This window comes from Entelurus aequoreus, linkage group LG07, assembly GCF_033978785.1.
Source record: "Entelurus aequoreus isolate RoL-2023_Sb linkage group LG07, RoL_Eaeq_v1.1, whole genome shotgun sequence".
Classification (NCBI taxonomy): Eukaryota; Metazoa; Chordata; class Actinopteri; order Syngnathiformes; family Syngnathidae; genus Entelurus; species Entelurus aequoreus.
In genome coordinates, this window is record NC_084737.1 from 55,561,284 (window position 1) to 55,567,283 (window position 6,000).

The window sequence follows — 6,000 nt, forward strand, 5'->3', positions numbered from 1 at the left end:
GGGTCGAAGATAATACCCAGATTCTTTACCGAGTCGCCTTGTGTAATTGCCTGGTTGTCAAATGTTAAGGTGGTATTATTAAATAGATGTCGGTGTCTAGCAGGACTGATAATCAGCATTTCCGTTTTCTTAGCGTTGAGTTGCAAAAAGTTAGCGGACATCCATTGTTTAATTTCATTAAGACACGCCTCCAGCTGACTACAATCCGGCGTGTTGGTCAGCTTTAGGGGCATGTAGAGTTGAGTGTCATCAGCATAACAGTGAAAGCTAACACCGTACTTGCGTATGATGTCACCCAGCGGCAGCATGTAAATACTAAAGAGTGCAGGGCCAAGAACCGAACCCTAGGGAACTCCGCACGTTACCTTGACATAGTCCGAGGTCACATTGTTATGGGAGACGCACTGCATCCTGTCAGTAAGATAAGAGTTAAACCAAGACAAGGCTAAGTCTGACATACCAATACGTGTTTTGATACGCTCTAATAAAATATTATGATCGACGGTATCGAAAGCGGCGCTAAGATCAAGAAGCAGCAACATAGATGACGCATCAGAATCCATCGTTAGCAATAGATCATTAGTCATTTTTGCGAGGGCTGTCTCCGTAGAGTGATTTGCCCTGAAACCGGATTGAAAAGGTTCACAGAGATTGTTAGTCACTAAGTTTTCATTTAGCTGCTGTGCAACAATTTTTTCGAGAATTTTGGAAGGTGGGAGACCGGTCGGTAGTTTACCATGAGGTCAGGATCGAGGTTAGGTCTTTTGAGCAGAGGATGAATAACCGCTTTTTTGAATGCTAGGGGAACAGTGCCGGAGGAAAGTGATAAGTTTATAATATTTAACACTGATGGACCTAATAATACAAACAGTTCCTTGATAAGTTTCCCAGGAAGTGGGTCAAGTAAACATGTTGTTTGTTTTATCCCACTTACACGCTGTAATAATTCCTCCAATGTTATTTCATCAAAAATAGAGAGACTATTTTGGAGGGCAGTGTCCGTTGTATATACAGTCGTATTTGGGTTAATAGAACCCAGTTGTAGCTGGGATGCGTTGTCTTTAATCTCCTTTCTCTGTCTGTCTCTTTCTTTCTAATTTTCTTATTAAAGAAATTCAAAAAATCATCTGCCGAGTGGGTGGAGCTACTGGGAGGAGTCCCTTGTTGGGTTAACGATGCTGCTGTACTAAACAGAAATTTAGGATAGTTTTTGTTGAGGCGGATGAGATTTGAGTAGTATTTAGCTTTAGCTAAGGTAAGCATGCGTTTATAAGTTATTAAACTGTCACTCCATGCTTGATGGAAAACCTCAAGTTTAGTCGCGCGCCATTTGCGTTCCAGCTTTCTACATGATAATTTATGAGCTGTAATTTCTTCTGTAAACCATGGGGTGCGCCTTTTAGGGGCCCTTTTTTGCTTTAGCGGTGCTATACCATCAATAATTTCGCGCAAGGCATCGTCAAAGTTGTTAGTGAAGTTATCAATAGAGCCGACATAATTTGGGAATGGTGCCATTACCGAAGGCAGTAGGTCAGCAAGAGTCATCGTTGTGGCAGCATTAATGTTGCGGCCGCTATAGCAGTTATTATGATTATTAGCTTGTTGACAATGAGTCAAAACTTCAAATTTTATAAGGTAATGATCGGACATTACTTTAGTATATGGAAGTATCATAACTTTGGAGGTGGTGACACCCCTGACAAGCACTAGATCTATTGTATTACCGTTGCGATGCGTGTGTTCATGTATTATTTGTGTAAGACCACAGCTATCAATTATGGTTTGGAGCGCCACGCACTGAGGGTCCGATGGGGTATTCATATGGATATTAAAGTCCCCCATTATGATTATATTGTCGGCGTGCGTCACTAGATCAGCAACGAACTCTGAGAATTCACTGATAAAGTCCGAATAACAAAAACAAGAAAGTTTGATCATATTACGCCTATACTGGCTCACCTGCACTGGCTTCCTGTGCACTTAAGATGCGACTTTAAGGTTTTACTACTTACGTATAAAATACTACACGGTTTAGGTCCAGCCTATCTCGCCGATTGTATTGTACCATATGTCCCGACAAGAAATCTGCGTTCAAAGAACTCCGGCTTATTAGTGATTCCCAGAGCCAAAAAAAAAGTATGCGGGCTATAGAGCGTTTTCTATTCGGGCTCCAGTACTCTGGAATGCCCTCCCGGTAACAGTTAGAGATGCTACCTTAGTAGAAGCATTTAAGTCCCATCTTAAAACTCATTTGTATAATCTAGCCTTTAAATAGACCCCCCTTTTTTAGACCAGTTGATCTGCCGTTTCTTTTTTTCTCTCCTCTTCTCCCCTGTCCCTTGCGAGGGGGAGTTGCATAGGTCCGGTGGCCATGGATGAAGTGCTGGCTGTCCAGAGTCGGGACCCCGGGTGGACCACTAGCCTGTGCATCGGTTGGGGACATCTCTGCGCTGCTGACCCGTCTCCGCTCGGGATGGTTTCCTGCTGGCCCCGCTGTGGACTGGACTCTCGCTGATGTGTTGGATCCACTGTGGACTGGACTTTCACAATGTTATGTCAGACCCACTCGACATCCATTGCTTTCGGTCTCCCCTAGAGGGGGGGGGGGGGGTTACCCACATATGCGGTCCTCTCCAAGGTTTCTCATAGTCATTCACCGACGTCCCACTGGGGTGAGTTTTTCCTTGCCCGTATGTGGGCTCTGTACCGAGGATGTCGTTACGGTTTGTACAGCTCTTTGAGACACTTGTGATTTAGGGCTATATAAATAAACATTGATTGATTGATTGATTGAATAGGGCCCAGGGAGGCGGTAGAGAACAGCCAGGTCGAGAGGTAGCGGTGTGACAGACCTCATAGTAAGCACCTCAAACGATTTATATTTATTATTTAGGTTAGGGGTAAGGTTGAAATTTTCATTGTATATTAGTGCGACACCCCCTCCCCTTTTAAGAGGACGGGCAACATGCGCATTCGTATAGTTAGGAGGAGATGCCTCATTTAGCGCAAAAAATTCGTCTGGTTTGAGCCAGGTTTCGCTAAGACCAATGACGTTAAGATTGTTGTCTCTAATGACCTCATTAACTAATAACGCCTTGGGAGACAATGATCTTATGTTTAAAAAGCCCATATTATAGGTATTGGGCTGTTTTGATGAGTTTTTGTTAAGATTATCCGTAGTAGCGATATTAACAATGTTGTGTTTATTATGCGTAGTGCACTTTAAATAGTTTCGACCATATCTAGGAATTGATATGACGGGAATTTTCCGATTGTTTGCTTGGTGCTGCAATAGACTGGACATATCATAATTTGCCACCTCAGTAGAATGCATGTCCACCTCTGACACAGACACAACAGAAAAAACATTATGTGAATTGTGTATTATTGTAAGAGAATTGCTATGCGTACATGGATTATCCAGCCTGGCGCTGGCTAGTTCTAGCTTAACTGACTCCTCACCCGGACTAACAGACATTGTAATTGCCTGTGACCGGGCTTGCTCTAGTGTAGTCAGTCAAGTGAGACTTACATAGTAGTCTATGTTTCTAGACAGGATGATGGCGCCTTCCTGGTTAGGGTGAAGGCCGTCTCTCATCAGCAAGCCTGGTTTGCCCCAGAAAGAGGGCCAGTTATCAATAAACGTTAGTCCCTGTTGCCTACAGTAGCTAGACAACCACTTGTTAAGCGAGACTAATCTGCTATATCTCTCATCATTGCCTCTCGCAGGCAGGGGGCCAGAGACAATTACTCAATGCCTGGACATATTTCTGGCGAGATCACAAGTCCTGGCTATGTTTCTCTTTGTAATCTCTGACTGTCTCATCCTAGTGTCATTGGAGCCAACGTGTACAACTATATTCGCATAATTAGTGGTGCGATTAGCCTGACGTACATGTTTACTAGGCCTGTTGCGAGTTAGCTCCCTAAGATTAGCTTCAATGTCAGGTGCTCTGGCCCCAGGGATACAAAAGGTTACAAACAAAGAATCTCCCGTGGATCAAAAGTACAAAAAAAAATGTGGAAATGGCTGAAGACAAGACTGTGGCAAAGGAACGCTGGAGGTACGCACAAGACGATACGAAATACTCTGGCACAGGACAGAAGGAGGATGAGACATTTATACACATGAGGGAGGGTGACACAGGTGGGCGCAATCAGCGCTAGCTGTTCAAATTCGGGACCCAGGATTGACCACTCCTTATGCGTCAGTTGGCGACGTCTCTGCACCGTGACGTGTCTACATGAAAGAGGTTCCCCTGCTGGCCCCACTATGGACTGAACTCTCGCATTATTAACCGTATCCATTCGGCATCCATTGCACCAGTCACCACATCTGCGGTCCCCTCCAAGGTTTCTCACTGCGCCCAATGGGTTGAGTTTTTTCTTGCTCTGATGTGGGATCTGAGTCGAGAATGTCATTGTGGCTTGTGCAGCCATTTGAGACACTCGTGATTAAGGGCTAGATACATAAACTTTCATTGATTGACTTTGAAGAAAGAACTCGTAAAAATGTATCAACCTCACATAGAAGAATCTTCAATAATGTAAACGTAATGTCAAATATTCCTTTATTCATTTCATTATCATTGGTATGTATTTTCCATTGTTTTCTGCATACAACTAATTAATATTTTTGTGTCTGGAACGGATTTATTAGATTTACATTATTCCTCATGGGGAAGATGTTTTTCGGTTTTCGTACAATCTTCACATTAAATGAAACGAGCTGTGTTTGTGTGCGTGTGTTTGCGTGCGTGTGTGTGTGTGTCAAACTGTGCTGAGGCCAGCACTCCCTTTTATTGTTTGTGAAAGTCACAGGGATTTTAATTGAACAAAAAGTGTGGAGGGGGTGAAAGTGCCTTGAATGCTTGCTAATTCCAACCTGACCTCTGCAGTCTTGCAGGCTGTTGTTATACTGACTGTTAAACTCAATATCAGCTTGAAGCAATACAACAATCTGAGGTCAAATGTCTTCTCAATAAAATGCTGGTTTTATAATTCACGATTATGGAGGAGAAAAAAACAGGCTAAAAATCCTATGAGGTCAGAGAAGTTGTAATATTTCAAACAAAATGCTGGCACGCTTTAATGCACACCTGAAAGGATTCTTCAAGGATTATTCACAGCTCTGTAGTCTTTGCCATCTCGATGTGTTCTACGTCTTCAGAACATGTTCCTATGACGACCCCTCAGATGACCGAAATTTCACAAACAAGTACTCTTGATGTATTTTTTGCTTCTGAAAATGAATCTCTCAGTCATTTCCTTTAATATTAATTAGTTTTGGAGTAATGGGTAGATAACTTACTTTACTTGCAATGCCTTTTTTCCATCACTTGACTCGATATGCCGCCCCCTCTTGGTGTGACGTCATCTGCAGAACTGGAGCCCATTTCCCCGCATAGACAGTGTGGATAAAGAAATGTAAAACTAATTTTTTGATCACCTAATTCCATGTTTTTGTCACCCTGGTCCAAGATTAAATAAAAACTGATATACCATACCATACCAACTTTATTTATAAAGCCCTTTAAAAACAACCAGAGTATGGTTAACATTATGAGCAACAAATACATATGAAATGATGTCCAGACTTCCCTGGTCTTCCGACTCCTCTTCCATAGACACCATGGCCTCATGCTCTTTCAGCATTTCCTTAAAGGCCTACTGAAACCCACTACTACCGACCACACAGTCTGATAGTTTATATATCAATGATGAAATCTTAACATTGCAACACATGCCAATACGGCCAGGTTAACTTATAAAGTGCAATTTTAAATTTCCCGGGAAATATCCGGCTGAAACGTCTCGGTATGATGACGTATGCGTGTGACGTAGCCAGTGAAACGGAAGTATTGGTACCCAACTGAATACAATACAAAATAGCTCTGTTTTCATTTCATAATTCCACAGTATTCTGGACATCTGTGTTGGTGAATCTTTTGCAATTTGTTTAATGAACAATGAAGACTGCAAATAAGAAAGTTGTAGGTG